Genomic DNA, 8,975 nt, shown 5'->3' with positions numbered 1-8,975 from the left:
GGAGAAAATACTGCAAGTAGCCAAAAAGAAACAATTCAAATCATGGAACTACAGTCAGGATCACTGAAGACCTTGAAACTTCTACCGTAAAAGATCAAAGAGCTTGGAATATGATATCCCATAATACAAAAGAGCTTGCTTTACAACCAAGGATCAACTACCCAGCAAAACTGAGCATAATTTTTAAGGCAAGGAGATGGATATTCAATGAAATAGGGGATTTCCAGACCTTCCTGATGAAAAGATCAGAGTGCAATGGAAAATTTAATATTCAAATACAAGACTCAAGGGAGGCATTAAAAAGGTGAACAGAAAAGAAAAGAAACATGTTCTTCAATAAGGACAAACTGTTTACATGCCTACAAGAGAAGATGATACTTATAACTCTTGAGAACTGTATCTTTATTGTGACATTTAAAAAGGATATACATAGATACAGGTTGTGAGTATAAATTTACTGATGTGTTGATAAAAAAAAACCTAATAAAGGGGTGAAAAGGGATTGTAATTGCAGAGGAAGAAAGGAGGAGGTAGAAAAGGATAAATTACATCACATGAAGAGGCACAACAACATATTATAGTAGAGGGAAAGAAGGGAGGGAGATAAGCATTGTTGAATTTTACTCTCATCAGGATTGGTTTAAAGAGGAAATAACATACTCAGTTGGTTATAGAAATCAAACTTTCTCTACAGGCAGTAGAAGGGGAAAGGGTAAAGTAAATGGAAGGGTGATTAAAAGGGAGAGAAGAAGTAGTAAGGGAAAAGTTAAAGAAAAGGGGTAAGGCATATAGAAGGGAGGGAAGATTGAGGGAGGATGTAGTCAAAAGCAAAACCCTTTTGAGGAGGGAAAAGGAGAAAGGAGAAATAAAAGCATAAACATGGTGGGGGAAATAGGTTGGAGAGAAAAACAGAGATAGTAATCATAACTGTGAATGTGAATGGAATGAACTCTCCCATGAAATTGAAGCAGATAGCAAATTGGATTAAAAATCATAATCCTACATTATATTGTTCACAAGAAACATACTGGAAACAGGGGGATACACAGAGGGTTAAGGTAAAAGGCTGGAGTATAATATATTATGCTTCAGATGAAGCAAAAAAGCAGGGGTAGCAATCCTTATCTCAGAAAAAAACATAAGGAAAAGTAGATCTAATTAAAAGACATAAAAAAGGAAACTATATCCTGCTAATATACATCATAGACAATGAAGTAATATTACTAAATATATGCACCAAGTGGTATAGCATCCAAACTCTTGAAGAAGTTGAGGGAGTTACAAGAAGAAATAGACAGTAAAACTATACAGGTGGGGGACCTCAACCTCCCCCTCTCTGAACTATCTAAATCTAACAACAAAATAAACACGAATTTAAGGAGGTGAATAGAATTTTAGAGAAGTTAGATATGGTAAACCTCTGGAGAAAATTGAATGGCGATAGAAAGGAATATAGCAAACTTTGGGGAGACATAATGGCCAGGTAAACAGCTCTCACCATTCCCTCCCTCACTGACCTAAAGAACAGAGAAAGAAGTGGGGCTTCAGAAGCCAAACAGTGGGAATTTCTGAGTCCCAGAAGGGTTAAGCCAGCAACAGTCAACACCAGGAACCCAGATGTGCCTTTGCAGAGGCAGGGGAAGTGACAGACACCAGCACAGAAAATGGTGGAGACCACTGGTGCTGGAGAGCACCCCCAGGGGAAGAGGAGACTTCTCACAGACAGATGACCCTTCCGCTACACCTCAGGAAACTGAAGGCCATAATACACAAAGCCAGTAACTAGGCTTACAATTCCCAGAAAAAGAAAGCTGGGACAGAGATCTCTGAGGCCCCAAAGCATAAATCCACTGTAAAGCCAGGTACAAGCTAACCAATATGAAGAAGAAAACGAAAAAACCAAGGACCATTGATTCTTTTTATGGAGACAGGGAAGATCAAAATACCAATTCAGGAGAGGACAGCATTGACACTATACCCACATGTAATATCTCAAAAAGGAATGTGAACTGGTCTCAAGCCCAAAAAGAATTACTGTAAGAGCTAAAGGAAGATTTTAAAAACCAAATTAGGGAAGTCAAAGAAAAAATAAAAATAAAAAAAAAACATGGATGAGATCAAATCTTTAAAAGGTAAAGGGCAAATTGTGTATATTCTTATATAGGATTATATTGTTTTATATATGTCGCATATATATAAATATATATGTCAATCTTGAGAATAGTACAGTTATTATGACAATTGAAAAGGATACACGTAGAATATAGGTGTCAGTATAAAATAACTGATATAATGATAAAAAATATAATTAAGAAATGTGAAAGAGGGTTCTGGAGAAGAGGTAAGGAGGTAATAGAATGGGGAAAATTATGTCAAATGAAGAGGCACAAAAACACATTATAGTAGAGGGAAAGACGAGAGGGAGAAGAGCAGTGTGTGAGCTTTACTTTCATTGGATTTAGTTCAAGAATAGAATAACATACTTGGAAAAGTATAGAAATCAAACTTGTCCAAAGGGGAAAGAAAAGGGGGGGGGGTCAGAAGGGAAGGGAGACACAGCAAGAGGAAAAGGGTAAGATAAGGGAGGGAAATTAAGAGCGAGGGAAATTGAGAGAGGTGGTGGTCAAAAGCAAAACTCGTTTGAGGAGCAGAAGAGGGGAAAAAGAAGTAAAAGCATAAATGGGTGTGGGGGGAACATGATGGAGCAAAATACACAGCTTGTAATCATAATTGTGAATGTGAATGGGATGAACTCTCACATGAATCGGAGGGTCATAGCAGAATGGATTTAAGACCATAATCCTACAATATGCTGTTTAAAAGAAACACAGTTGAAACAGGGGGGTATGACCACAATGGCCTTTGTTTTCTTTGGGTGGCTCAGTTTATCTCATTAAGTGCTGGGCCTAGTGCTCCTCTTCCGGGGCAGGAAGCCCAGAGACCATGCCTGGGAACAGAGAACTTCCTGTGTGATGAGTCATGGGGCTGGCTGAGGGGAGGTGTTGACTCCAGAGCCATGCCCTACTGGGTGTTAACCTAGTCTTCTATAGGGGGAGGGGCCAACTCAAGAACCCATCTGCCCTGGTCATTCAAGTGGCACTTGTTGATGTCAAAAACTCTATAAGAGGGGAGAGGACATCTTGAAGATCCCTTTTTCCTTTTCCGGTTGGAGCCAGAGACGCCTACCGCTGAAGCTGACACAGGAGCTGCTGGTAGCAGAGCTGACCCACGTGTGGAGCGAGGAGTGCTGAGCAAGGACTTGAGGCCAGTGGGTAATCTTCTTACTGTAGAGGGGAAGCATGTACACAATTTTGCCTTATACCACCATGCTTCTCTGTGGCCTCCTGGTTACTCTTGTGAGGCGGACTTATTGGGCCTGGAAGCTTTTGATCAAAATATCAAAATGGGGATGCTGGTTTGTAGGTCTGTTACTGTGGAGTTTAAATATATGCTTTAGTCCTTCTGCCTTCTACCTAGAGAATTCCTTATATCCTGCGGTTCCAAACCTTTCAGACATATATGAGATTCTCTTTGAAATCATAAATTTTGCCTTCTTAATACAGGGGGTACACACAGGGTAAAAGTAAAAGGATGGAGTAGAATATATCATTCTTCACCTAAAGGAAAAAAAGAAGGAGTAGGAATCCTAATCTCAGAAAAAGCAAAAGCAAAGATAGATCTAATTAAAAGAAATGAGGAAGGACACTATATCCTGCTAAAAGGCACCATAGACAATGAAGCAATGTCATTATTTAACGTATATACAGCAAGTGGTATAGCATGCAAATTCTTAGAGGAGAAATTATGGGAGTTACAGGAAGAAAGAGACAGCAAAACTATACTAGTGGGGGACCTCAAACTCCCCCCTCTGAACTTGAAAAATCTAACCTCAAAATAAACAAGAAAGAAAGTAAAGAGGTGATTAGAATTTTAGAAAAGACAGATATGAGACATCTCTGGAGAAAACTGAATAGAGATAAAAGCGAATATACTTTTTTCTCAGTGGTACATGGCACATACTCAAAAACTGACAATACTAGGACATAAAATCCTCACAATTCAGCAGAAAGGCTGAAAAAGTCAATGCATCCTTCATGACATAATAAAATTATTAGTAATAAAGGTCCATGGAAAGATAAATTAAAAGTTAATTGGAAACTGAATAATCTAATCCTAAATAATGAGTGGGCCAAAGAACAAATCATAGAAACAATTAATAACTTCATTCAAGAGAATGGCAATAATGAGACAACATACCAAAACATATGGGATGCAGCAAAAGCAGTTTTTAGGGGAAATTTTATATCTCTAAATGCTTACGTGAATAAAATAGATAAAAAGGAGTTCGATGAAATGGGCATGCAACTGAAAAAAACTAGACAATGAACAAATTAAAAATATCCAATTAAGTGCCAAATTAGAAATACTGAAAAGCAAAGGAGAGATTAACTAAATTGAAATGAAGAAACCTATTGAACTAATGAATAAAATTAAGAGCTGGTTTTATGAAAAAAAAACAACAAAATTGATAAACCCTTGGTCAATTTGATTAAAAAAAGAAAGAAGAAAACCAAATTACCAGTATCAAAATTGAAAAAAGCAAATTCACCTCCAATGAAGAGAAAGTTAAAACAATAATTAAGAATTATTTTGCCCAATTGTATGCCTATAAATTTGCTGACCTCAGGGAAATGGATGAATATTTACAAAAATCTAAATTACTCAAGTTAAAAGAAGAGGAAGCAAATTAAATAAATAATGCCATTTCACAAAAATAAATTGAGCAAGCCATCAATGAACTCCCTAGGAAAAAGTCTTGAGGGCCAGATGTTTTTACATGTGAATTCTATAAAACATTTATAGAACAATTAATTCCCATACTTTATAGACTATTTGTGAAAATAGGTGAAGTAGGAGTCCTACCAAATTCTTTTTATGACACAAATATAGTAGTAATACCTAAACCAGAAAAAGTCAAAACAGAGAAAGAAAATTATAGACTGATTTCCCAAATGAATATTGATGCAAAAATTTAAATAAAATGATAGCAAAAAGAGTGCAGCAACTTATTAGGAGAATAATACGCTATGACCAGGTAAGATTTATTTCAGGAATGCAAAGCTGGTTCAATATTAGGAAAACTACTAGCATAAATGACCATATCAACAACAAAACTAGCAGAAACCATATGATCATCTCAATAGATGCAGAAAATGCTTTTGACAAAATACAACACCCATTCCTATTAAAAACACTTGAAATAATAGGAATAAATGGAATCTTCCTTAAAATTACAAATAGCATCTACCTAAAACCATCAGCAAGCATTATATGTAATGGGGATAAGCTAGATGCATTCCCAATAGGATCCAAGGTGAAAAATGGATGTCCATTATCATTCCTATTATTCAATTTGGTACTGGAAAAGTTAACTTTAGCATTAAGAGAAGCAAAAGAAATAGAAGGAATTAGAATAGGCAAAGAAGAAAATAAATTATCACTTTTTGCAGATGAGATGATGATTTACTTAGAGAATCATAGAGATTCAAGTAAAAAAACTACTTGAAATAATGAACAACTTTAGCAAAGTTGCAGGATATAAAATAAACTCACATAAATCTTCTGTATTCCTATATATTACTTAGAAAACCCAACAGCAAGAGATAGAGAAATTCCATTTAAAGTTACTGTAGACACTATAAAACATTTGGGAGTCTACCTGCCAATACAAACCCAAGGACTATATGAACACAATTAGGAAATACTTCTCACACAAATAAAGTCAGATCTAATTAAATGGAATAACATCAGTTGCTCGTAGTAAGGACAAGCTAATATGATAAAAATGATGATATTACCTAAATGAATTTACTTATTCAGTGCCATACCAATCAAACTACCAAAAATTGTTTTGCAGAACTGGATAAAATAATAACAAAATTCATCTGGAAGAACAAAAAGTCCAGAACATCAAGGGAATAGATGAAAAGAAATGCTAGCGAAGGTTGCCTAGCCATACCAGACATCAAAATGTAATATAAAGCAGCAGTCCTCAAACCTGCCTGTTACTGGCTAAGAAACAGAGTGTTATATCAGTGGAATAGGTTAGGTATACATGATGCAGAAGTCACTGCCTATAGCAATCTACTCTTTGATAAACCCAAAGAATGCAGCCTCTGGGTTAAGAATTCACTATTTCACCAAAACTACTGGGAAAATTGGAAATTACAATGGCAGAAACTGGGAATAGACCCATATCTTACACCATATGCCAAAATAAAGTCAAAATGGTTACATGATTAAGGATTAAAGGCTGATACTATAAGCAATTTGGGAGAGCAAGGAATAGTTTACCTGTCACAATTATGGGAAAGGGAAGAATTCATGACCCAACAAGAGATAGAGAGCATTATAGAATGCAAAATTGATTATGTTGATTGTGATAAACTGAAAAGGTTTTGTATAAACAAAGTCAGTGCAACAAAGATTAGGAGGGAAGTAGAAAATTGAGAGAAAATCTTTACAACCAATGTCTCTGATAAAGGCTTTATATCTAAAATATACAGGGAACTGAGCCAAATTTATAAGAATAAAAGTAATTTCCCAATTGAGAAAAGGTGAAAGGATATGAGCAGGTAATTTTCAGAGGAAGAAATTAAAGATATCTATAGGTATATGAAAAAATGCTTTCAATCACTATTGATTAGAAAAATGCGAATCAAAACAACTCGTAGGTACCACATATCTCTTCTCAGATTGGCTAACATGACAAAACAGGAAAATAATAAATGCTGCAGAGGATGTGGGAAAATTGTAATATTAATACATTGTTGGTGGAGTTGTGAACAGATCCAGCCATTTTGGAGAGCAATTTGGAACTATGCACAAAAGGCTATAAAAAGGGATAAAAATGGGGCTCTTGGTGGTGCAGTAAGTAGAGCACTAGCCCGGGAGTCAGGAGGACCTGAGTTCAAAAATGGCCTCAGACACTTGACACATGTACTAGCTGTGTGACCTTAGGCAGCTCACTTAACCCCAATTGCTCTGCCAAAAAAAAATGTGCATACCCTTCGACCCAGCAATACCATTTCTGGGGCTATACCCAAAGAGATCACACAAGTGGGAAAGGGACCTATGCATACAAAAATTCTTATAGCTACTTGTGGTGGTAGAATTGGAAATTGAGTGAATGCCCATCAACTGGGGAATGGCTGAACATGTTGTGATGTATTAATGTAATGGAATACTATTGTGTTATCAGAAATGGGGATGACATGGACTTCATAATAACCTGGAAAGACCTACAAGATCTGATGCTGAGTGAGAGGAGCAGAACCAGGAGAATATTATACGCAACCACAGACATATTGATTCTGTGATGACTAACTTTGATAGATTTGGCTCTCCTCAGGAAAACAAGGCTCAAAGACAACTCCAAAGGACTCATGGAAAAAGCTAGATATATCCAGAGAAAGAAATGTGGAGTATCAATCCAGATTGAGGCAAACTATTTGCTCTCTTTTTTTGTCTCTGTTTTTTTTTGTTTTGTTTTGTTTCTTCTCTTTCATGATTCATTCCATTGGTCATAATTCTTTTTTTTTTTTGAAGAGGTCCAAGGGTTTTATTTCTCATCATTCTGTGGTGGTGTACAAAAGCCAGCAGAGGAAGGAAATAAAGGGTTAGGGAACATAATTTATGCCTGGAAGTATTTTCTCTATGATAGCTTCTAGATAGCATTCTCTTGGAAGGAAGGGCTCTAGGTGTCCTGCACAGTTCATGGCCTCAGGCTTCCATACTAACACTTGACAAACCCTTTCAGATCTTCCAGAAAGTTGATATACTCCTGGTGCTCTAGGGCCATGCTAAGCTCAATCAGTTCATCTGCAAATGTGTTGTCCACCCCTCAGTCATCCAGGAGGTCCATCAAGTGGTCGTACAAGGCCCAGTCCAGTGAATCCATGTTGAGTGTGGTTTGTATCCTTCCAGTCAGATTCAGTATCATGCTGAAAGCTGACTTCCTGGCTGGAGAAGTATCACTATCATCCTCTTCTTCTTGTCCAACCTCATCCTCTGGATAGTGGCAGTACAGCACAAGAGGCTTCTTGGATAATCATCCTTCACAACCTCCACCACAAAGTTTGGGGTTGATGTAAGTTCAGGCTCTTGCTGTTCTTGGGTTTTCTGTCCCTCTGGTGGCTCATCATCAAATGTCTGTGAGATGCTGTTGTTAATATTGAAAGTGACTTGTGATCCTCTCACCAACTAATCTGCAGACTAACTTGGCTTATGTCCTTTGCACACCCAGTTCCCAATCCCCAGACATCTTGGGGAGGGATTTGTGTTTCTGGATTTTCCTCTCCTCTTTAATTTCATCTGTCAAGAATTCAGCAAAGGCCTTATACCCCTTGGTATGGAGTCCCCCGCTCGTGCACGAGCATAAACCGGGAGCGCTGGGCCCGGGGGCAGGGGGGGGGATGCTGAAGAAGCTGGGTGTGGAGGCCCAGGCCCGCTGATGATTGCTGCTCCCAGGAAGCCTCTGAAGGTGCAGGTGGAGACGGCCATGGCTGGGTACAGCAGCATGAGAATGGTGGCGGGGCAGGGCCAGGGCTGCAGGGTGCAGCAGCAGGGGAAGCAGCAACTGGGCCATGATGGAGACATGTGGATAGGGGGTGGGAGCGACAGCAGAGAGTGGAAGGTGGTCAAAATTCTTCTTTGCAACTTGACTAGTGTGTAAATAAGTTTAATGCAAAGGTTTATGTTGAATCTGCATTGGACTGCATGCCATCTTGGGGGGGAGGGGGAGGGGAGACAAGAGAAGAAAAATTGAAACTCTGGAACATGTAAAACTAAGTGTTGTAAACTAAAAATAAAAAATCTAATTATAAAAATAGCACACTAATCAAACTCAAAAAAAGAGAAAGGAATGTAGCTTTTTCTCAGTGGTACCTGGCACATACTAAAAAACTGATCATGTG

General features: G+C 37.9%; 1 pseudogene; it reads right to left on the bottom strand.

The window, feature by feature from the left end:
- Positions 1–7,795: 7,795 nt before the first annotated feature.
- On the bottom strand, positions 7,796–8,647 carry LOC118840278 (annotated as a pseudogene).
- Positions 8,648–8,975: the final 328 nt, after the last annotated feature.

The sequence above is a fragment of the Trichosurus vulpecula genome, chromosome 2 (genome assembly GCF_011100635.1).
Source record: "Trichosurus vulpecula isolate mTriVul1 chromosome 2, mTriVul1.pri, whole genome shotgun sequence".
In the NCBI taxonomy this organism is placed as follows: Eukaryota; Metazoa; Chordata; class Mammalia; order Diprotodontia; family Phalangeridae; genus Trichosurus; species Trichosurus vulpecula.
This window is presented reverse-complemented; position numbering and strand designations above follow the sequence as displayed.